The sequence below is a fragment of the Anser anser genome, assembly GCF_964211835.1.
Source record: "Anser anser genome assembly, chromosome: 7".
NCBI classification, from domain to species: domain Eukaryota; kingdom Metazoa; phylum Chordata; class Aves; order Anseriformes; family Anatidae; genus Anser; species Anser anser.
This window is the reverse complement of record NC_139727.1, coordinates 14,634,304-14,658,375: the sequence shown is the minus strand read 5'-3', so window position 1 is coordinate 14,658,375 and position 24,072 is coordinate 14,634,304. Positions and strand designations below refer to the sequence as shown.

The window sequence follows — 24,072 nt, the reverse complement described above, 5'->3', positions numbered from 1 at the left end:
TGCATAGTCCCAAGTTTCACAGCTGAAAGGCATGCAGATGTGTGAACTGAGCGTGGAGACACTGATCACATCAGTGGTACTTACCAAAGCAAGATACCAACGACAGAACCTCATTACAACAGATCAGTACCTTTTCAGGCAGCAAAACTGATTCATGTTTTGACAATAAAATACAGCTCATCTATTCCACAACTGTAATGGATAGTACAGGTGGCATTTCACCTTTACTGTTGTGATAACAGTAGCATAATAGAAATTCATTCTGAACAGAGTCCTTTCTGCATGAATACAAAGATAATGTTAATTATGTAGTTGTATTGAATTTGGATTCTATCTATTCTGAATTATGTTTTAGGTCTAATTCACATCCTGCTCACATAAAATGAGGAGACAGTCTTTTGAAGGTACTGTAATTACATCAGGTCAAACTGATACAAGAAGAAAATAAAGCCATTATGAGTGGAGGCTGGAGCCTGGGTAGATGCTTCGCAAGCACAGACCAGAGCAAATTCACTGCCTTCTATATTTACAAAACAACTGCAGAGATTATCTTGTTAAATTCAACTGAAGCTGATTAAGAGTAATATAGTTAGGAAGTCATATGCTATGCTGGTGCCATCGTCTAGTGGATAAACCTGTAATTGTAAAATTTCATTTTTCTCATTTCAAATCTTTCAAGATTGGAAGCACAGAATAAACATTAATTTATCACTATGCATACCATGTATGACATTTCTAAACCACTTTAATGCTACCAAACTTACGGTTTGTCTTCCAGGAAAAAAAAAAAAGAAAAAAAAAAAGAACTGTACTGTAGTATAATTTAAAATAAAAAGAGTTGAGGGTATTACTGAAATGTGTTAGAGCTTCCTTTCAGTACAAGCTTTTGAACCTAGAGATCTTTCATGTTTCACTTGAACACTTGAGTGAATGTTCCTAGATCCTCTGATCCTCTCTAAGAGTTCTCCTGAAGTAGCAGGGGAATAAGCTGTCCTGATTTCCATACTATCCATGAGTGCAAGCATTCATTCTTACTGCTTGAGCCCCCGTGTATCTCAGCCCAAAAGTAACACTTCACAGGGTCCTAGAAGTCTATCATCTTAGTGAACTGCTTTTAAAGTACTCTTACAACAAAACCTTTAGTGGTTTTAATGGTTTAAGGTTGTTTTTTTTTTTAGAGGTGGTGTTTTTTTGTTTTGTTTGTTTGTTTTAGTATGCTTTAGCAAAGAAGGAAAGAAAGAATCCTTCTCTTCTTTTTCCTCTCACCTGTTTCTCAGAACAAGCTTGGTCAGGCCACAGGGATTCAAAATGTGCAGTATCCAGACAGCTGCTTTTCAAGCAAAGACAAAAAATGAGCAAACAAAAAGTAAACTGTCCCATTCAATGCTAGGGATTGTTTGAAACTGCCAAATTCTCTTCTGCCAGCCCAGCCTCTAAAGCCAGAGGACACAAACTTCACCACACAAGTAGCATTTAATAACAGAGAGGGAGAACAGGGCTGCCTGAATCTCTAATGATCCTTCACGCTCAAATTCCTATTTACTTGGTATCCCACCTGTGAATTTACTGCTCCAGCAAGCCAGGGATGGCAGCACAAAACCAACTTCAAATGAAACGGATTTTGCAGGCCAAACTTACTGCAAGGGGCCCAGCTCTCAGTGGATATTCTCATAAAGACAGCTTTCAGATCTAAAAATATCCACAGAAGACACAAACAAACTCGGAAGAGCACAAAACTGATTAGCAGTTTTTGCATTTGATTTTAAAATATGCATTGTTAAAAGTGTAAGTGATGTTTTGTCAGGAAGCCAGGTTTTCAATTCCTTTTATTTCATTTTGTGACAAAACCCAGCAGCATATCTTTTGCAGTTCTCCCTTATTTATTAATTCCATGAATAAAAGATATTTCTGGTGACTAATTCACCCTGACTTTTTGGCCACCAATCCTTCTCTTTTTATTCCTTCAGGGAATGGATTTCCTTCCAAATTCAAATGGCAGGACTAAAGAACACTTTAATGATGGCATGGTATACAGGTGGTACCATTCTTCGTTGCGGAACTGAATTACCTAGCTGAAGAAAAAAAGTGCTTTGATTAGGGAATTTAAATTATTCATAAAGAGGGGGAAAAAAGGAAAAAACTTTCATCAAACGTTGTCAGCCATTTCCTTAGATGATGCAAATAGGTACAAAATAATACCAATTTTTATACCAGTTACCACTGAAGGTGAGAAGAATCACTAGTCAAAACAAACTAGGAGCAAGCCCCATAACATGGCTTATCTTTTAAGAGAAAGGAAATAATCCTCCAGACTTGCCTTTGATTTTTGTCATAAGGGCTCCTCCCATTGTTTTTGCAGATAGCTTTTCATTAGGGAATTAGATGCCGGCACCTGACAATCGTACTTACTCAAAAAACATCCCTTGTCAGTTTGAAACAGTGGAAACCCACACATTAACACCCTGTGACAGGAGCAGCGTGTCAATGGAGAAGTCACGTCCTCAATCAAGTTAATGACGAGCTACGCATTCATTTCAAAAGATTCAACATTTCACCAGAATTTTATTTTTCTAAAATGGATAATCAACTTTTCACCTACTGTTACCCCATGACAAGGCAGAATTTAATTCAACACTGGCAGCGAAGAGCAGATACCGTCCTTCATATCAATGCATGACCCTACAATAGACTGTCATGGAACAACCTGATTGTGGGAAATTTCTTTAAAATCCAGTAGTTTCATCAGCATTAAATAAGGTCTAGAATGAGTTACTACCTTTTCTTAAAAGCCACGGGAACAGGTGCCAGAAAATTCAAGCATAAAATGTTTTTCTGTGCAATAAAATTGAAATAAGTAAGGAAGGCATTTATCATGTTCAGTCCCAACCGAAAGTCAGTGAACTCCCAGAATCTTGCTCAGAAATATTCCCTCCGTGTTGGGTGACAAGAAGGCTGCAGAGCTCCTGCTCGAGCTAAAGAAGAGCTTTTTATCCCAGAGGTACTAGCACCTCCCTGTTCAACTCACTGTCAGGAGGGATTTCTCAAAGTGAACCTGCATGCAGCTGACTAATTGCTTTAAGCAGCATCTTAGTTCAGGTTTTTCCTTCTATTTCAAGGATTACAGTTAGCACTCCAGCCTAGGTGTGTTTGGGTGGAGCAGGGAAAGAGAGCTAAGGACAAGGAGTGTGTTCTGGGACCAAGTTTTCATCAAACTATTACCCTCAATTTGTACACTGATGTTTTACATCTAGGCAGTGCAGAAAAACAAACAATGAAAACAAACTAAAAATGCAGAGTCCATAAAGCAACCCTTGCCCTGAAGCAAAAGGCACAGCCATTAGAGAAAAGAAATCAAGGTCTAAAAAGAGGAAAACACAGTTTTAACAGTGGCTGTTAGAGCGTATTAAGGGCTGGGAGGATTGAAATGGAAGCACATCACTCCATCACAACCTTCTATATGAGGCATGCAAGCAAGCTCACAGTTTGTTTGCCGCTCTCTGTATGGTCAGAAAATGACAGGTTTGTATTTTCTTTCTTTCTTTCATATTACTGATTCAGACGCGAGCACTGAAGCATTTTTAAGTATGAGTCTGTGCAGCAACAGCATTATAGAGAGATGACATGCATGCATACTGCAGAAACCAGTGCCAAAATCATTTAGACTTTTCAGCCTCAACATTTTCCATTTATGCTTAGTACAACAAAGTAATGAACGGGTATGCTACCAGCAACAGGAACTACAGATGCCATTCTCCATAGACTCTGCTGCTGGAAGGCCTGGGTATCTCACCCAGCGAAGCCAGCTCGTGTTTTAGGCAACATTAATTCCAGCTCCAGCTTCTCTTCAGAAGGACACAAAAAAAGAAAAAAAAAATCATCACAATGCCAAAATAGTGTTTTCTCTCCGAAGGTACCTCTGTCAGTCTCCCAAAACAGCAGACATGGGAAAAGCACATACAAGACACCAGGAAACGTGGCCAAGAAAAATGTACAGGTTACATTATGACAGACAGGCTGCTGTTGTGCCTTCCTATGTCACATCTCAAAACCGTAAGCCTGTGGTCCCAATACATGCAGCAAGAAGTAGCAACAGATGTGGTGAAATTCAGGATTTGATGACCAGCATTAATTGCAGGCTCCATTTTCATGAATCTAGTGACACCTGTGAACTCCTGACTGGTAGTTTCTCCAGTCCTTTTGCAGAGATATTTGATCACTTTTCACTTAGAACTTTTGCATTGTAAAAGAATACAGATCTAATCTTGCTGCACCAGCTATGGAGCTGGTATTTTAATTCTAGATATGTAAGAGAAAGATATGGCACCCCATTTGCCATGTCCTAGTTTTACACGTGCTACTACAGGAACCTTTGTCACTAGTACAAAGGCCAAAATAAAGTGAATGTGCAATAAGTATTCATTGAGAGCACAACTAATAGGGTTTTGTAGGGGTTAAGTCAGCAAATTGGAAAAACAGAGCATGAGAGAATATATCATTAACATATGTGTTTCTCTCAGTATATGAACAATATAGAACTATAATTGATAAACAAAGCTCTTGATACCATTACCATTATGTAAATAATAGTTATAATAATAATTGTAGATACTGCCCAATCATTTCAGTTAGTTACAGCCAAGACAACTTCACCTCGATGTTTCAGCTTTAATTTACCTATTGTTTAATCCATAGGTGGAAAGAATATGATTAAGTTATACCCTATAAACACTCCCAGAAGATGATGTACCAGCATAATTGAAAGGATCAGAAATGAAAATTAAAGCTTATTTTTCTATTATCACAGCCCTGATGTTTTCAGATGACTAAATGTCACAGACTAAAACAGCACACACTAGTTATCAAAGGTATTTCTTACTGGGTTCAATCATAAAGCTGCTCCCTGTAGCAAGGATTAACTCTGGCTCTGTCAAAGGCAATGGCGCACTGGTTTTTCCCTTTACACTCCTAAGATGTAGTCCATAACTAGGTAAAAATAAGAAGCACCACAGCGCTTCATCTTGCATCAGGAGTTATTTTTCTTCCACGGACTAATGGAGTAACAAAATAATGAAAAATAAAGTCCTCCAACACAGCATGAATTCAAAATGCCTCCAATAATCTCTGTATCGTATGTAATTACAAATTAATTGGTATTTGCAATCTTTATTCATCCACTCTCATCCAACACTGCTAATGCTGCATATGTATGGTCAAGTAATTTCCAAGTATAAATGACAGCCCATAAGGCATATTTTAAACAGTGAAAAAGTGTGAAAGAGACAGGCGAATACTGAAGGGATTTTCAGAACTAGTTTGAAACAGGAGCTACACACCTACATGATTTTGAAAATCTCACTAGCATCTGTCTGGATTGTTAAATTCTTGACTTACTAGAAAGACCCATGTGACCAGATTTTACATGATTCCTGTGATGTACTTTGCACATGTTTAAGTTCCAGTGGAATATACAAGAATCACTCTATATATCACTAATTAACTAAAAAACTCCAGTCAACTACGAGCCCAGGGCCAAGCTGGAAAGGTGTCATATGCAAAATACTGGCATATTTCTCATCTCAGCGATGGAATTTCAGGCAAAACTAACTGAAGACAGGGTAGAATGGTGATTAAAAAACATCACCATGCTATGGCCAATTGACTTCAGGCATGTAATTTGCACCTTTATGCTATTAGAAAAATAAGCTTTTGTGGATTTATCAGTGACTCCATAATCAAGGTTGAAGTGGCTGTTTCATGAATGCAGATTGTGACTTGAAGTAATGAGAAAGCCACCAGCTGCGTGAGTTTTGGCACTCACCACCCTCTCACTCTAAAAGGCCCTGCACATGACCCATACCTCTCTCCTCAGGATTTATTTTACTGCTACTAGAAAAGGAAGTAAACAATAACTTTTTAAGGGAAGATTATCAGCTGTTAGTTTTAACTGCTTATCTTGCCTTTAAATCAAATGTTAAAGACCAGAACCCCCTGTTGGATTACTACCATCTTTAGTCTTAAAAAAATAGCCCCTGAGACCAGTATCTGCTTCAGGTGAGAACTGTGTTTAACATATACTCTTCTTTGTCTCTCAGTCCCCCCTCTCGTATGTTTTTTATTAGCAACATCATAAAAGCAGTACTTGTTTTCAGCCTGGATGCTTACATCTCTGTTTGTTTTTTTTTAAACCAACTCAAGTTTGTATTTCAGAAACACTTCACTTCTCAGATATGGACTAAATTGATGTGAGGAAAAAGGGGTCAAGATGGCATTATGTAAGAAAACCATATAGTATACAAACTCTTAAGAACTCTTAAGTCTTTTTACATCTCTTTTACACTGCTCTGGCAGCCTCAACCAGCTTGAGCCCTCTTTAAAGTTACTCCCTGCTATTAGGCCGTTATAAAGGCTCTGGAAAGAAAAGGTATCAGAACGAGACATCATGAATTGAGATTTACTGTTTTCCTAGTTCCTCAAAATAAGCATGGTAACAACTTTACTCTTCATTACAGTACTTCAGCAGGAAATAAAGTAGTAACTGTAGCACACCTAAGAGTAATGCACCTGTAAATCCAACTTCCAAACATATTCATTTATCTATGTAGGAGAAGGGGGAAGACGTAGAAAGTGGGTGGGGGGAAGGCACTGTCAGTCTGCTTTGAGTTTCTCACTGTTCTAGCCTGTTAGTAATACGCAACAAATCATATTGATCTCTCTGTGCTGAATCTGTTTTGCCCATGACAATAATTGTTGAGTGGTCTCCCTGTCCTTGTCTCAACCCTTGAGCCCTTTCCATTGCATTTTCTCCCCCTTTCCCTTTGAGGAAGGGGAGTGAGAGAGAGACTGTGGTGGAGTTCAGCTGCCCAGCAGGGTAAAACCACCACGCTCTCCACAAGCAATGTAAGCGTACCCTCCAGTATTCAGCCTGGGCATTGCAGTCCCAGGATTTAAACAGTACAGGTTCTTGTACAGAACCTCTGCAATCATCTGAGATGCCTCCCCCATCTGAAATACACCTTGGCAGCATTACAGAGCAACAAACACTAACAAATCTCTCCTTTTTCACTCATAAGAAAGCAGAGATCAGCACCAGAAAAGGGTCTTAAGTTTTACTGGGTGCTCGTTAAGGATAAACAAACTGGTCTGTTTTCTTGGGTACTTTTGAGGGATAAAGAAATGGCACGTGCAAGAAGCAGCAAAGTCCTAGGCAGTTTTCAACAGTGACAGTGCAGCTTTCAGCTCTCTAAGCAGGAGGAGCTTTAACATCTGGGGCCTACGAGGGTGCCAGGATTTTGCTCATGACTAATGACTTCATGCTGTAATGCTTCAGGATTACACCTAGAGTTAAATAACTTGAGAAAATTAATTGAAGAGTTATCCAAGCAAGAACAGGGTGAAGAGCTTCAGGGCTGCATCCTACACTTCTAGATGCACATCAGTATTTGTCTCAATCTCTCCCCTGAGCCTCTGGTGCTGTGAGAGGTGGACACAAGTTGGGGGGGGGGGGGGGGGGGGGGGGAAGAAGAATAAAGAACTGCCTGAAAAGAAAGATAACTGAGGAAATTACAAAGCTGGCCTGTGCAGTAAAAAAAAAAAAAAAAAAAAAAAAAACGGGGTATAGAATCAATTGAAGCTTTCAATGCAAGGGATCAAGGGTCCCATTTCACCTACTGATCAGTTTAGATTTACAGACAATTAAAAAAAGGCTATATGCCACAGTTGTTAAACCTCTTGATTATTTTTTTAAAAAAAAGGTTTCTACTTAAGGGTCTTTGTTTTCTTAAGATAGATTCAATATACTTAGTGATTTTTGAGCTGATGAACACTATTCATACCAAGATCACAATAGAATGCATACATTGGTGAACTGTTATGTCAACAATCCTTCCAGCTCACATCATTTAATTCATTGAGTAAAGCATTTTGAAAGCATATGCCCTTGAAAACAACGCAAACAGAACACAGCTCTCAAATAAAAAGGAGAAAAGTTCAAGGCAAGATCTGTAGTTACATGCACTCACACTTCACAAGACAAAAATAAATATATTCAAGTTGAAAGAACAGCAGATGCTGATCCTGTCTGCAGAACCTGCACACCCATAGCTTATCCCCAAGTGTCCCATTCAACGAAAAGCTGGGAGCTGCCTGTCTCTGACCCCTGGATATTACCCGCAGCTAACTATCCTAATACAGTCAGTTTTTGCTAATGCCACACTTCAGTGTTATCTCCTCAGATAAAAGACTTATCTTTTCTGCCATCAAGAATTTGTTTGTGCAGGTCCCAAAACAAAATCTGTAGAAGAATTGAACCCGAATTAAAACAGACTGAGGAATAAATTCTTCCCCTTCCTATGCAGGGCATTTCTTTTGGACACAAGCATGTACGAGGTAACTACTGAAGAACCTTCTTAGCAAACTTCACTGCAGGTGCAGTCAGGTAGGCAGGGAAGAAGTTTAATTTAGCTAATAAAGCAAAGAGTTCTCTGTGCAGTCTCCTCCTGCATTCCAGGAAACCACTGATCACTTCAGTTACCGTGAAGCAAGAACACAGGACTACCAAATGCAGCATTTGCTTAAGCAGAATCTATACTAAAAGTGTCTAAATGGGTAAAAATGTATTTCCCTCAAACTCCGTATGCCCAGCCTATTGTACCAGAACTTCAGCTGATTCCAACTGTGTCGCCAGCACAGACAGTAAGAGCAGCAGCAGTATGCACCTTCCCACATGCTCCTTGCCCCGACACATGGTTTGCTGGTTCATGTGGGAGGTAACAGAAAACAGATTACTGTCTTGTGGCTTTACCAGTGGGTTATTACTGGGTGGGCACAGGGGGTGGTTCTGCTCTCTGGGTGCAGCAAGTAGTCGTTCTCAATGCTGGGGCTAAGACACACCATCTCCCATACAGTCACGCAGGAAGAAAAGGTGAAGCCCTGCTGTATGGGACTTCCTCACTGCAATTAAGAAACGCCATTGTTTTTCCTCTCCTTGCTCTCACTTCCCTAGCACAAACGTATGCTACTTGTCTTCACCTTCAAGGCCTTTACAAAGCTATCTTTCCCTTTCCATCAAATCTTCCACAAATATCTCACGTTGCAACTATTTCTTCAAGCACGTTGGCAGCCTGGGGGCCACAGATGCACAGCAGACCCGAAAAGTGAACATCCTGCCCCAACAGAGAAAAGCTTGGATACTTCTACAGCCAGTAGCACTGACTGCCTCAGCTACCCGTAGTACCCCAGAAGGCTGTGCAGTGGGCAATGATGCTGCACGCAGAGGGAGAAGCAATCACCTCTACTTTTGTCCTGACAACTTTAGAGCAGCGTTCCACTGAGGCCATTTTGGCCCAAGGCAGGGTTCCTGCCATGCAGGACCACTGGTAAAACCTCCGTTGACTTGCCTGTAACATCCCCTCAATTTTTTCCACCGATACAGTCATAAATCTGGCTAATATTCCTCCCTGGGTAACATGTTGATTGCCATGGCATTCTCGCAGAGTTGACTTTGTTTCTTTGAGTTTCTGGCAGTGGACTAAACAGCAAACATAGCTTTTTAGCTTCCCTGTAGCATAAAGACCACTTATAAATATGCAACTGTTAACTAACAACTCAACTGAGGAAAACACAATCAGCAGCACTATATTGTAGTGCTGGGGAAAAAGGGGTCAAGAGGGATGGCAAGGCATCTCAAAACACAAAAATTAACATTCAAAATAACATTCAGAAGTCCGATTTAAAATTCTGGAAAGAGTCGCAGATAACAGCAAGGTTGAAGTGTTATTCCAGGCAGCAAAGAAGAGTTGCACTTTGTAATGATTTGCAATAATCAGATAATGCAAATGCCAGCTCATGGCATCAGGCACAGGCAGCCAGCATGGGGACTCTGGGCTTCCTCCTCTCCCTCCCCAGTCTGCATTCCCATCTGCTGCGAGCAGGCACTACCAAAAGCCTCTCCCGAGCACAGAGCCATCGGAACCAAATGCTCATAAATGGCATCTTGGGTTTCCAGCCCCTACCTTTTTCTTTTCAAGTTGTTCGGATTCCAGCCAGGGAAGCCAGAGTCAAACATTGACAAGCAAGCTCCTGTCAGATTACTAATTGTGAAATACCTTAGATGACTCAAAGATGTGTACAAGTCCCCATCAAGTATAAAGGAAAATCGCTAATTTCTTTCTAATATAATCACTTGGAAGGATAAAATGAATGTTCAAACCTACCCAAAATTGCTAAATTAGAGGTTTTGTTGATATTTGCTGTAACAACACAAACAAGCAACTGGTCTAAATAGATTTTTTTTCCCTGAAGTCTGGTAGCCAGACATTCCTAGACAGGAAGCTGCTCTTGACCTAATTCAATCAAAAAGAGTTTTACTGTCATCATCGATTTAATAGCAACAGGCCTTAGAACTTGCATACATCTGGAAAAAGGCAAAATAAATGAAAAAAACTGCCTTCATCTTTGAATTTGCACAATGACCTAAAGTAGCACCCTAATTTTCCAACTCAAACAAAAACTTCAATTTCTGTAACACTGATCTACAGAACTTTCAAACATTTGCTTAAAGTTAATGAAGCTTTTGGAAAGACCAATAGCATTCCTCATTCAAAAAAAGGAATTAAAATATTTTCAGTCCTGTTCTTCCCTCAGTCCTGAGGAAAGTTTCAGAGGCTCATAGGAGTAAAAATTAGAAAAGTAACTGCCAAGCAGTCCTTTTGCCTATTATAACCCAAGCAGTCTGACCCCAACATTGAATTTGCCAGCATTTCTATGGCAGTTCTGTATGAGTGCTAGTTGTAGACAAGGCTGAAAGCTATTATAAACAGGCAAATTTCTGGTTCAATACAGAAAATACAGGGACTCAAGTGAAAGGAAATTGCCTTACTTGGTGTGGATATGATATTCATGTTCTAATATTTCTACTCTATAGTTTTAGTATGTGTTTCTATGGTTTTAATAGGAGTTAAAGTAACAGCATAAATTTCTAGCTGCCTAGACACTAATAACAGTTATTCAAATCACAACTGCTCCATTTCAAGAGGTTTTGTTTCATAATACTGTCATCTAACATTCATTTCACTTACTGCAAGTAACAGAAGGACTAGCCACTGCTTTTTTTTTTTTTATTGAGGAAAGTCAGAACTACATAATACCTTGCAGTAAGTTCCTGATACCGAAGCTGCTGCAGTAAAACTTGGCAGTGGGAAACGAATTCTGTGAGACTCAACAAGAGAACCACTTGGTTTGAAGGAGATGGATAAATTCATCTTTATATTTCATACCAATATAACGTATGAGGAACAAAGCACATTTGCCTCTGCATTTCCCATCATAGCAAATGTCTGAGTAAGTGGCATATTACTGACAGTACTAGAGAGTTACAAATTTCAAAATGAAATGTGTCTTACCATCACACATCAGCGTGGATACCACAGCAGTCAAGACATTATCTCAACTGTATTTAAATCACAAATTTCACAGACAACCCATTCATTGTCAGCAATGTACTGCACACAGCCAAGGTTTCTGACAACCACCTTCCATTTTCTTCTCTCATCTCACTGTGCAACAACTGCAAGACATAGTTCAGGGGCACAGCAGCACTTCCATTGCTTTCCCACTAAGTCGAGAAAAATCTAAAAGGGAAGGTGTTATGGTGCTTGACAAGAGGAGCTGGAATCTCTGATTCGACTCCAAGAAGAGGCGAGAGATGACACGGTTGTTGTGGTGAAGGGAAGGGAAGCTAAGTGTTTCTGTGGTATATGCACTCTGGAGCTGTTACTGTAGATAGCTCCAGTGACTGAGAAATGCAAAGGTGCTTTGGACCAAGCAGTTGTGCCCAAGAGTGACACAACAGCCTAACTAACCGTATTCAAAATGCAACTGGTCTAGAGGGTTGAAAAGTTAAATCTCGCAGGACCAGAAGGAAGGACTGTGCCAGCATTCACTGACCAACCTTCAAGTTTCTCACCCAGTTGACAGGCAGCTGCACCAGTTCTGCTCAGCCCTGTCTATGTAGCACAAGAGCAGACGTTACCCCCTTTACAAAGCAGTCTGCAGCGTTCCCAGTCAACTTGTTTCTTGACCACCTCAGCAGTGGTAGTGGTACTCCTTTGTCTGGGGACAGATGGAGCAGCTAGGGGGCATTGGTGCCTTTATAAAGCCAAGAGCAGCACCACTCTGATTCTTTCTGCTGCATTTTGCCTCCACGTAACACAGGACGCTGTATGTAGACAGCTGGAGTCTCTGTACAAGGCAACACATTCCAAAGCAGCTGCATTAACCTTCAGTTTTTGGTCACTTGATTGAACTCAGTGACTTGCTGACAGAACAGAGATGTCTGCATGTTCTTTCTTTTTTTCTAAAGGAAATTTTGTCTTCTCTGAGCAATATTCCATGCAAAATGTATGTGAGTAGCCCAGAGTGAATAGCTTAGAAACAGCAGTTTTTTTATGAAGCTGTGTAACAAGCACAGCCACCACACCTGGCAGGACTGAAGTAATAAAGCAGTTATGATGAAGGAAAAAAAGTGTAGGGGTAACGTATTTTTTCTTGTCAGAGAACTTTGAATTTAGTACTATCCAGGCTCTCCCAGTGTTATTCTGCTCTACAGAAAAGGAAGCTCCTTGTGCTCCTGAAACCCTGCTGGTTTATAGCACTGCATTTTGACCAACGCTTGCAGCACTTGTTAAGCACTCTAACTCCCTGCCTGGCACAGGGCAGCAGAATGTAAGGTACTTGCAATGCAGATGTATCTGGCTTCCACATGGCCTCATTATTTCTCATTTTGCAACTGATGCGAGATTGAGGTTTGCTTTTACTACAGACAATTTGTTTTGCTGCACGTTGCTGTTGCTTCTGCGGACTTCTGCAGAATTACTAGCAATGCCTACAGCAAATAGAGCAGCAAGACCATGCAGCGTCCCATGGGGAGGCGGACGTTACCCAATTCACCCCAGATCACACTAATAGGGCACCTGACTCAGGACTCATGCAGACATCCCTGAGCTTTCCGCTTCTGCCCTATCAGCACCACAAAGCAACTTCCAATTTGGCTCAGCTTTTCATTCCTGTTAAAACGTACAGGATGACAGCATGTAGGCTTTTACAAATGGATTACAAACCTCAAGTAAAATGCTACCGATTTTTTCTGTGATTCCAGACAGTTCCAACACACTCTTGTTAAACCTCTCAGCAATTCCCATATGCTGCATTACAATGCCGCGAGGAACATAAATTACATCTTCATGGGGACATTTGACAGGATTGACTGACACAAAACAGCATGCGCAAAATAACATACTAAGAAATGTACAATAAAAACCACATAGCATATAAATCTATGTGATTATTAGTCAGACTGAAATCCACACTGCAATCAAAGAGAAGACGACCAGCCTTTGCTTCCAGGCTTTCAGCATTTTTAGTTACAAGTATTCATATTCTTAAATGTTTGCAGGATCCCACTGTGTACTGTGCAACCTATTGCAGAAAAACATGACTTCTGTACCATCTTCAAGTTCTGGAAAATCTGTGATCTGTTCCACTAATACATTTAAAGATCAGCAACAAAGGTAATATTTACTAAAATAAAAGAGGTTTTGTTTTTGTTGGCTGGTTTTCAGTAAGAAAAATATACAGACTGTTTCCATCATCTCAACCTCCAACCAAAATACAAAGAAACAGAAATTGCAATGAAAAATTCATTCAGGAAGAAAGGAAAAATAGATGCTCCAATCCATCCACCTGACTTCTCAAAGTGCTTGGTTGCATGTCACGGAGGAAACAATTAGTGATGAGTTTAGTGATTTATTCTGGCCTTCAAATAGAATCATAGCTTTAAAGAAGTAGTCAAGAAACATTTTAAAATTATTTTTAAAATTATTTTAATTATTTAAAAAAATAATTATTAAAAATAAAATTTAATTATTTAAAAATATTTAAATTATTTTAATTTATTATTAAATATAATAAATTTTCTTTAATTTCTCAAAAATTTAGAAACAAAGCTTTCTGTCTATGCACAGCAGAAATAAACTGGACTTATGAGTTCAGCATTTTTAGGTGAAAAGCAGATCTTAATATTAGAGATACTTGCATCTTTCACACTAGCATCTGTTGATGTTCTGGCTATTATTGAGTTATTAAAACTGTCTCTAGCTGTCAGTGTAAAGGAATGTCTAAAAAAAGAAGGTTAGTGCAAGCACTGTCAAGCATTTGTGTCCAGTTATGACCTAGACAAAAAAAAAAAGGAACAAAGGATGTTTGTCTACCTCCCACAGACAAAACTTCAGTAAAACCTTTCAAAAACAGTTTCAAAATCTCAATTTCTCTTACAGCATGCCTAATTGAAACAAGAGTATTCCCATGGTGAAGTGTGGTAGAGTAAGTGAAGCATGAATTGGCAAATAGCTTGGTTTTGAATCACCTCTCTGAGACGTAGTTTCATTGATTTCACCTAAATTACTTCTGATTTGTGCTATTGTAAGAAAAAAGAGAAAGAGATAGAGAAAGAGCTTTCATCTTGATTTTGCAGTGGAGAACTTGATAGTAGTTACGCTGTTGACTGCAGTGAGTCAACAGGTTAAACTCAGAGTCTGAAGAACACAATCTTCAGAAGATCCAGTAAATTCTATTGCTCCCAGAGAGCTGCAAAGAGCCAGGTGACCAGCTTCTGCTGAGATACTTTCACTGTCCACCATCGGTCCTGAAAACACTACTGACTAAGGGCAATTCTTGAAAAGAAAATAAATTATGTCAGAAATGTCTCTCCTGGTGTGCAAAAGTAGAGTAAAAGGGATGACGTGTTTCTTTTACCAGGTACTAAGGCAGCAATGGGACTTGATCCTGCAAACACCACAAGCTTGGTTTGCTTTAATCGCATTGTAGGAGTAATTTCATGAGTGAAAGCAGCATGACAAGAAAAAAAAAAAAAAGCATCCCGGCACACGTGGTGAAAAGAGTGAGAAGCAGAGTCAGTAGGTAGCAGCACCAGTAACAGTCGTGGTTGTTCTCAAAGGCTGACCATGGCTGGAACTTGAACCTACTCCTTATTGAGCTCTATACTATCAAAATGTTAATTCGTGAGGATTTATACTATTTAGCATGTATAAATAACCATTTGTTTTCTAAAAAAATGTCAAGGAAAAGGCAGTATATAATAATCATAAAACAAACTGAAGGACTCAGCCCAGTGTGTTTTCTGGATTCTTAACAATTTGTTACAGCTAATGGTCCTTGCTTTCACCTCACACCATTAATTTCCAAAGCTATCGTTTATCTCCAAGAAAACTATTGAGCTTTGATCACCGTTGCTTAATTACTTGGAAAAATAGACAGATTTTTAATATTACTTTGATTTACAACAGATCAAGTAGGTTATCTTCAATTCTCAGCACATTCTACAGCTGCCATTTTATGCCAGATAGCAATTAATAAGATTATTAATTTAAACAAAGTCTTTTACTTTTACTAGTGAGAAAGAAAATCCTTATTGGAGCTCATGAACACTCATATTTTACGACCCAGCTCCTGTTGTATCTTGTTTACCATATGTGAGCCCCCAAGGTAAAGCAATTGCAAGCTTTACCTTGACATTTCTATGTAAATTGCTTGAAGTTATGCATAGAAATCTCATAAGGCAGGTTCTGTCTTTCAGGGAAATGGGAGAATGTTCTCCTGAAGACTAGAAGGACAAATTTAAGACCAAAGTCATGAGAGTAAAGGTAGACTTAAATATTTAAGTCAGAGAAGTCTAACGCAGGGAACTTTTAATGTCTTGACATTAAGTCAAGAAGTGTCTTGTCTTGAATGTCTCAGCTACCTCCTTAGAATTCAGGTTTCCTAAAGCCTTCGGAGGACACCTGGCTCAGTGTCCAATTTTTGAATCAGAAAAAAATATATTCGTGACTTTTTAAAGCTAGTTACTGAACCACTAAATGGTAACCAATTTCTGAATGAAGAGAAAAAAAGGTAGTCTTGGCATGTACTTGTCAGCCAAATTATGGCAGCTCTTGTTTGGGTGTGGAACTTGTGTGTCATCTTTTGCACCTCTGTCAGCTTAGAGAGAGAAGAGGGGAGGCTTGAGATATTCAAATACTCTATATATTTTAAGAGCTTTCCCACCTAAGCACACGAAGGGCTAAAAGAAGGGGTAAACACATCATCATCAACTTCAGCTCTAATTCAGGTGAATTTCTTCTATAAAATTAGTAGAAGTGCATCCATTAAGCAATAGCCAGGGGCTGTCACAAAATGGAGGGAGAGAACGAGGGCATTAAATGAGTCTCTCCAGAAGCCCGATTTGTGTTTCATATTAGTCGTACTTTCCCACTCTGTAAATTGTAAATAACCCATGCCCCCACAACTCCTATCTAACCAGCCCTCTTTAGCAGAAACAAGCTTCATTTCTTCAACCTTCATTCACAGAGAATGTTTTCTAAACTTTGTATCACTTCCCAGCTGTCATCACATTGAACCACCTTTCAATATGCTGAGACCAGTTTGTCAGCCTTAGCAAAGCAAGACTGTCCTACCCAGAAGTCAGGAACACACTGACCAGCAGATTGTTTCTTTGGCCACTGATTTTCTGAAAGAAAAAATGAACAACATTTTTCTCACAGCCAAGCAATGTTTACATCCGAGTGGTTGACCCAATGATTCATCTTAATGTATAATAAGGATGATGTTATTAACTTATTATATGCTAATTCCTGTTTTGGAAAAAAATAGGATGAAGAAGGCTGCTGATGAAAGCTCTACATTGGAAGAGGACAAAAAAATTAAGATTATAGATGATTCTCCCTTTAATGAAAACTTCTTTTTTTGAGGTTTCTTTGAGTGGGGAGAAATTGTTCTTTCCTGTGATTGCTTTCTGTTGTCATGCAACATACAGTTTCCTCCAGCTCATTATCAAAAAGCACATTCACTTATTTTTTCACCTTAACTTCTTTCAGAGGATAAAAGACAACAACAGTTTGGATCCATCTAGCAAACAGAGAGCAAATAGTACATCAAACCAGAACTCAGCCAATTTAATTCATCTCAGGAACATGGGAGATTTGAAGTGGACTCCTTTTGTGATGCAGAGTAATGAAAAGTCGACAACATGAAATGGAATGCTTTTACCATTACAAGCGAGTTTGACAAGCTTTTGAGTCAGATCCCGATCTAGATTGACTTTTAGAGCCAGAACCCCAAATACTTGTCACTGAGAAGAAAGCATATACCTCATCTTCCGCCAAGTTCCCTAGCAGAAACAACCAACATGACAGCTAAAAATGACAGTAAGAAAGAGTAGGTGGGCTTTGGCTTTGAGATATTGACAAAGAAATCCTAAATTGTTAATCTAACGCAATAAAATTCAAGATTTAAATGTTTTTGTAGCATCACATTTTAACATATACCACACAGTATATATTATATACAAGTAGATAGTTCTTAGGTTATACTACATAAAGTAAAGGGCTTCAGGGGAAATCCAAATGCATGCTGAGATCATACTGATATACCAATATTTCAGGAGGAAAAATGAAAAATAAGAGAGATAACCCTTCCTCATTTAAGCTTGCTCCTTTATCACAGAAAAATAACCAGCACCAACGTCACTTTCATTCTGAGGACAGAAAATTAGACTAGATTCACACATCAGACTATAAGTGAATTAATATTTCATAATACCTCATACCTCCAATGCTGGATTTTCCTTCTTTTTTTTTTCCCTCTATCAACGTCGTCTCGTCCCTCCCAATTCTCTGCCTAACCACAAAATGCTTCGTGTTTTGCAGGCATCTGTTTTATGATGACAAGTCTGACCATGTAAGGTGCTTCTACCACCTGAAATGCCTTTCTTGTTTTTCTCTTCTGTCTCTCTCTTATGTTGTCCTTCTCTCTTTTAATCTAACCTGAACAAATCTCTTTTCCCTTTTACTTCTAATAACCAACAGCTGGAGCAGAAAGAGATTAACTCACCATGGGATGCCTTAAACTCTCTGAAGCACTGGGGGTAGAGTTAGTGCATGAAAAGTTGACAGGTATTAAGGGTCTGGTACTGCAAACAGTTGGGCAAGCAATTAAATCTTTGCACAGAATCAAGTATATATTTAAGCACTGATAAGACTGGGGTGTACAGCTATCTTACCCTGGGGGAGAAAAATATAACTCCAAGTGCAAAGGACAAAAAGTCAACAGGGTAATATGGCACCCCTTAGAAATCTTCTTCTGGTACACATACATAGCTAATCACAAAGCATTAACACAAGTAAAATTTTTAGGACACCTCAGGGTCCAAGAGTAACTCTATTACTTCATCACCCACCTTGTTCATACTATGGCTTTTTTGTTTGATGGTGTTTTTGTTTGGGGGGAAAGAGGGGAGGGGGTGGTCAGAGTTGTGTTTGCTAAATTCAGCTTCTAGATGTTCAAGGTGTTTATATCAGCACCATTGATATTAGAGTTTGTGTGCCATAGTCCAGGATTTGTAGTTTCAGTTTCCACAACTCACCACTCCACTGAGGAATCCTGCTATCGGTTCTTAAGACTACTGAATTTACACAAGAGGATTAAACTCTCAAGTGGTTCCGAAGTAACCAGTTCTTTCTCCCAGTTAAAAACACCCCACTCTAACAAGTTTGCTCTGACTACTCATACAGTGACAAGTGTCATAGACTGTGAACACAGTTTAAAAGACAGAGAAGACTGAGTCGGATGGAGGGAGATGGCCTAGTTTTAAACTCACCTCTGTTGCAAAAATGACGATGCTCATATGTGTGGACTGTAATGCCAGGGGCTTCTGTCCCTGTGCTGAATGCTAGGCAGTGCTCCGCTCCCGTTTTCTCTATCGGCCCCCTGCCCTTCCTTAGCCCCAAGTCCTCAGCTGGCATAGGGAGACACTGCTCCCAGAGCAGTGGTCACCAGGGGGGCATGGCTACAGAACCAGAGCTGGCAGGCAAAGCAGGTGGGAAGCACATCACAATTTAAACATCAAAGTGTATTCCTGCATTTACAGTCAACTACTCTCAAGTGTTATAAACACATTTTAAAAACCACAGCAGACTTGCCGTCAGTCCATGTGTTTCTGTTCCAAGTTTAATTCACTGCAGCATTTGTTTCATGCTGCTGCTAAGAACATGCTTCAGTTATCTTGCTGTTACTCAGTCTCAAGTACAAGGGCAGAACTAACACTCTCCATGAGGTCAAGAAGGCACAACTGTGTCCCTGTGTTCCTCAAGGTTCTGTCCCTTCACAGATCTCCAATTATGCACAGATCCTGGTGTAAGTCTCCTTTACTCTATGTTTCAGCAACAGTAATAAACAATTCTGCTACTTCAGCAGCAGATGCCTGGAAAGGACTAAGTAAGCTTCTAACATTTTTCTGCCAGAAATAAAGCAGCTAAGTGGTAAAAATGCCAAGAAATACCAAAAATACCACTCCCCATTGCTAGAAGAAAGCCAAAATAATTGAAGTGGAGAGGTTACACCTACATTTGTGGAGGCTGAGAATAAAAAACAAGCAAAAAATTTGTTTCATTGGCCAATCCTCCTCACGCAACCGCTTCCCTCCCCGATGACAACTGGAAAAACTGAAAAAAGAAAATAGAGCCAGACTTTTCATCCAATCTGTCCTGTCATTTACTTGCTGAAATCAGTCCTTTTTTCCTGATCTTTTCAAGGGTCAGCATGTGAAATACAAGAACTTTCATTTATTCAAGTGATGCAACAGCAGGACCAAGCAATCAGACACATCAGACCTCTTGCAGACATTAAGCCCAGAAAGTGGTAAGACCATGGTGGCAAAATCCAGCCTTTTTCCCACTACAGCAGTACTTTGCACTACCTTGGGAATCGTCAGGAGAAGTTTTACTTTTCCTTCTGGATCCTCTCTGGATTGCAGGCAATATAGCACAATTTACAAGCAAAGAGTAGAAGCATTTGTGTTAGCAGTTCTCAGGAAAAAAGATTTATATGTATTTTTTCTTTTTTTGATGCCATGCTCTAATCTTGCCTGAAGAAGAGCAGTACCCTTTACCTACCTACATGTGGTCACATGAGGTCAGCCTGACCCTTCACAGACAACACAATGTTCATGGTGTTCTCAGTGCAACCTAGACCATCAGACTTGTAAAGTCAGCCTGTCACCCACAGCATTGGGTAACAACACATTCACCCACCTTGAAGTTTCCTTCTTCTTTTACTTTTTCAATCTAGTACATATTGCAAAACTCAACTCCTTTAGCAAAAATTAAATACTATCCTCCTAAAAGATGCTGTAAGTAATAGAATTCTCTAGCTCCCCCTTCCAGTGAAAAGTCTGTGTCCAGAATTAAAGAAGTAAGAAGATACAGACTTCCAACATAGGTTTTTGACATTCTGGGGAGAATTCTTTTCATGGGGCTAGTTACAAATCAGATCAAAAGTATATGCTCGATTTTGATCCTAACAACATAAAACCCATTATACTAAATCATTTCCCCATGGAAAGATTTCAATATATATGAAACTGTCAAAAATCTCCATTATACACATAAAGGGTACTATGTTATATACAAAAAAAAAAAAAAAAAAGTAATATAAAGCCTACAGAGAAATAGGAAAGATAAATGAACATCTACCACACAGGCTGGGCAATTCCTAAATGGCAAAGGGTCAGAAAAAAATTTTCAGGTTATATTGTGAAGCATTTCTATTATCTTTGTGATTGAGTAGAGCACAGGGACTGCTATCAATAAATGTCCATATATGTTTTATAGTTTGGCTCACTACAGCCTATTTCAATTTTCACTGACTTGTTGGAGAAAAGAAAAAAAAAAAAGAAAGCAGTCTTGCCAGCTATACGGGAAGAGACTACTAAACAAACTATTCTATACTTTGACTTCTAAAAAGACTGAATTTAAACCTTCTGAATTCTGTATACACAGAATTACTACTATCTCCCTTCTTGAGCTAATAAAGAAACCCCAAGGAAACATAAACCATATGCTAAGTTAAGTACATGCTGGGACATTAGTCACATCTTTCTGTTTCTTCTTAAAGTTGCTTTAAAATATTCATGTCAGATAATCATAAAGCATCTTGAATTTTAAAGAAGTTGAAAGGAAAAACAACTGATTCTAAAGAATATGTTTCCCATTTCTAAATACAAGCCTGAAGCCACAGGGGTCTGTATTCTTTTGCTAGCTCCAGTGGTCTTCAGCTGATATACCTGCATTAACTGAAATAGAGTTACAGAGAACAAGCACTGATAGAAGATAGCTCGCAGTGTGTTCTGATCTCTTTGCTCCCTTTTCTCCAGCTTAATTCATCTTACCTGAAATAACATGTGTTTATTATAGGGGTCAAAGAAGCCTTTGAACTTTAGATTCAAAACCTTTTCTAAATTTCAGCCTGTAACACTTCACAAGCCTTCTGAAGTCCCTTACATAAAGCTATACGAGGATCACCTACACTTCTTAGTCTCTTTTTCACTGATAAGAATCAGCATTATAAAACACTGACACTGTAATCTACGAAACAGATATGGCATACATGGTCAATCAGTCTGAAGTCTGTTCTGCCAATTCCAAGGTAATTGTGTGGTCTCAACCTCAAAACTTTTATTGCTTCATTTCCTGAGAACATTTGTCAATAGCACACTATTAACAGAGATGTTTGACTCATGTCACCAGCTTTAATTCCTGCCCATTTGTTTCTAAACAGGACTGAAAGCAGCAGGATCAGACCACCTCGAGTCAGCACTGGACTCTAAGCTAGTGAAACTTACGAACGTACTTCACCATCCATTCTGAGATACGGTCTCCTCCCTATACAAGCTATTTTCCTATATACCAACTGCAGATTCTAACAACCACCCGGACCACCAACTTTTGATTGTCCACTGATACCTGTAAAGCAGTCAAGAAAACAAGTCTTCATGGAAAAAGCCAGAGATTAAAAGGAAGTGCTGCTTTTGGCAGGTTTATGGACTATTCCAAAACAACAGAGTAAGTTGCATTCTCTACCAAATTTACCATAGAAATTCTGAGCTATTTTGTAGAGAACGTTTACCTTCTGTGCCATTCTGTGAACCCAAAGTCATTTCTAGACCACTTAACCTTGTCAGGTGCAATTCTTTTGTAATCTAACCTAGCAGCACTCCACAAAGCCCGACTTGCAGTGCATCAGCCTGGGAAGGTGTGGTCCAGTAAAAGTAAACTGTTTCAGTTCAACTCATTCCAGCTGTGTGAGAGGCAGCAAATGCTCTCCAATGCAGAAGTCAAGGCAGTGGCCACAATGACAACTTGTGACTCAGAAGTCTTCCACTTTCAGATCTGCAAGTCTGAGTACAACATTATCTGTTGCCTTGGGCTGATTTTTCCATACCTCAGCCTGTGAAATGGGAAGACCAGACCTTCTTTCATTATCTTTCATTATCTTCTTTCATTTCATTATCTCCACTCCTTTCTTTGTGCCACCATACAGGTGAAAAAAAAAAGTTGCAAAAACATGTGTAACTGTAATGTAATGTAATGGTATGTAGCTTCTGGCTAACATTATACCCCTTAGGAACCCATTTTATCTTGGCGTCTAAGGATGCAGCAATGCCAAGACAAGAGGCCTCTGAATGAGCTTGCTTGGCCACCAGAAACAGTATGACTACGTTAATATGACATGTAAAGCTAAGACATTTCTAGCTAATGCCGTATTTTGCCATACTGAGATACCACTTGGCATACCATAGGTCTGCCACCCACCACATTTAGCACAAATGATAGTCCTATCACATCTAGTACAGTAACACATCTACAATTGCTAGAACATCAACACTGAAAAGAGATTGGGCTTTGGCTAGTGTGTGCAAATAAGGCTTGAACCTGCAATGTCAGGCAGTCACTGAGCCACAATTGTACCTACAGCGTTGCCAAAAAGTGCACAGCAGAATTAGACCTGCATGCATTAGAAAAACACTAGTTGCAAGCAGGTGTTAGAGTTGATGTGCAGACTAATAATTCCCTTGGTGTCCCTCTTCACCTGGAAAACTAGTGACAATACTTTCCTACATGTATTGTTACTTTTCTCTAGAAAGGAAAATCATCATCATGTTTGGTTTTAATCCAATAAAACATAAAGTCCCATGAGAAATCAGTGAAGTCTATGTTATAATGGCTAAACTAAAAAAAGCACTAAAAGGGAGAAAGACTTCATCCTACAGAGTTACAAATATTCTATCCTGGAATTAACAAAGCACTTTTGTCATTTCTCTAGGTTCACTAATACACCTCATGTATCTCAGCAAACTTATATAACCACTTAGAGGTAAGGATGTGCTCAAGTGCTGTGCTGGGTAAGAAACAGCTCTTGGGGCTATGCAGAATCAAGGAAGATGTTTAGTGTCAGTATGCAGGAAGAAACAAGACTTAAACAGGAGGTATTTCACATCGCCAATTTTCTGCTAAAGTAAACGCTAGTGTTCACTCGAATGTCTTATTCTTCTTTCATTCATTTCTCATAAATCTGAAATGCATACAAATATTTATATATGATGAAATATTTGCTCCTAGGTATCGAAGGGAGAGACTTCATGCTAAAGGCGAAAGAGGCTTTTCTAGAGCTTGGAAGTGTTTATTTCTTGCCCTTATTTCCAGTATGATAAGCTGATAACTTTTTGCCACTCATTCTCTGTATCATTTTGGTTTTCTAGCAAAAACATTCTCAAAGGAGAAAATAATCCATTTCCAGACATTGGAGATGATCAACTTGCATGTTAATTACTTTTCCCATTTTCCATTTTGTGTTTCATTATACCAATGCTAAAGCTATAGTGTGTCCAGGAATACCAGATTTCTGTGAAAGACAGCCATGCCCTGATAAACATGGAAAAAGTGACTGAAATAGGTGATTTCCTCTGCACAACGAGGGTGGCAGCACATGTCTCTGACAGTTACACAGCTGAAGCACACTGATCTCAGAAGAAAGTATTCAGTGGGCAACAGAACTACCTATGATAGCATTCTAGGTACTTACCACTGCACAGGGAAAAATAAGCCAAATAGAAGCAAGTAAAAGAAATGCAAGTGACAAAAATCACAATTAATAAATCACATGAAC

At 39.3% G+C, this 24,072-nt stretch overlaps 1 protein-coding gene across 5 annotated transcripts in view; it reads right to left on the bottom strand.

The window, feature by feature from the left end:
• Positions 1 to 24,072, bottom strand: part of LOC310902998 (uncharacterized protein) — a 409,793-nt gene that overhangs the window by 322,863 nt on the left and 62,858 nt on the right. The window lies entirely within an intron of this gene.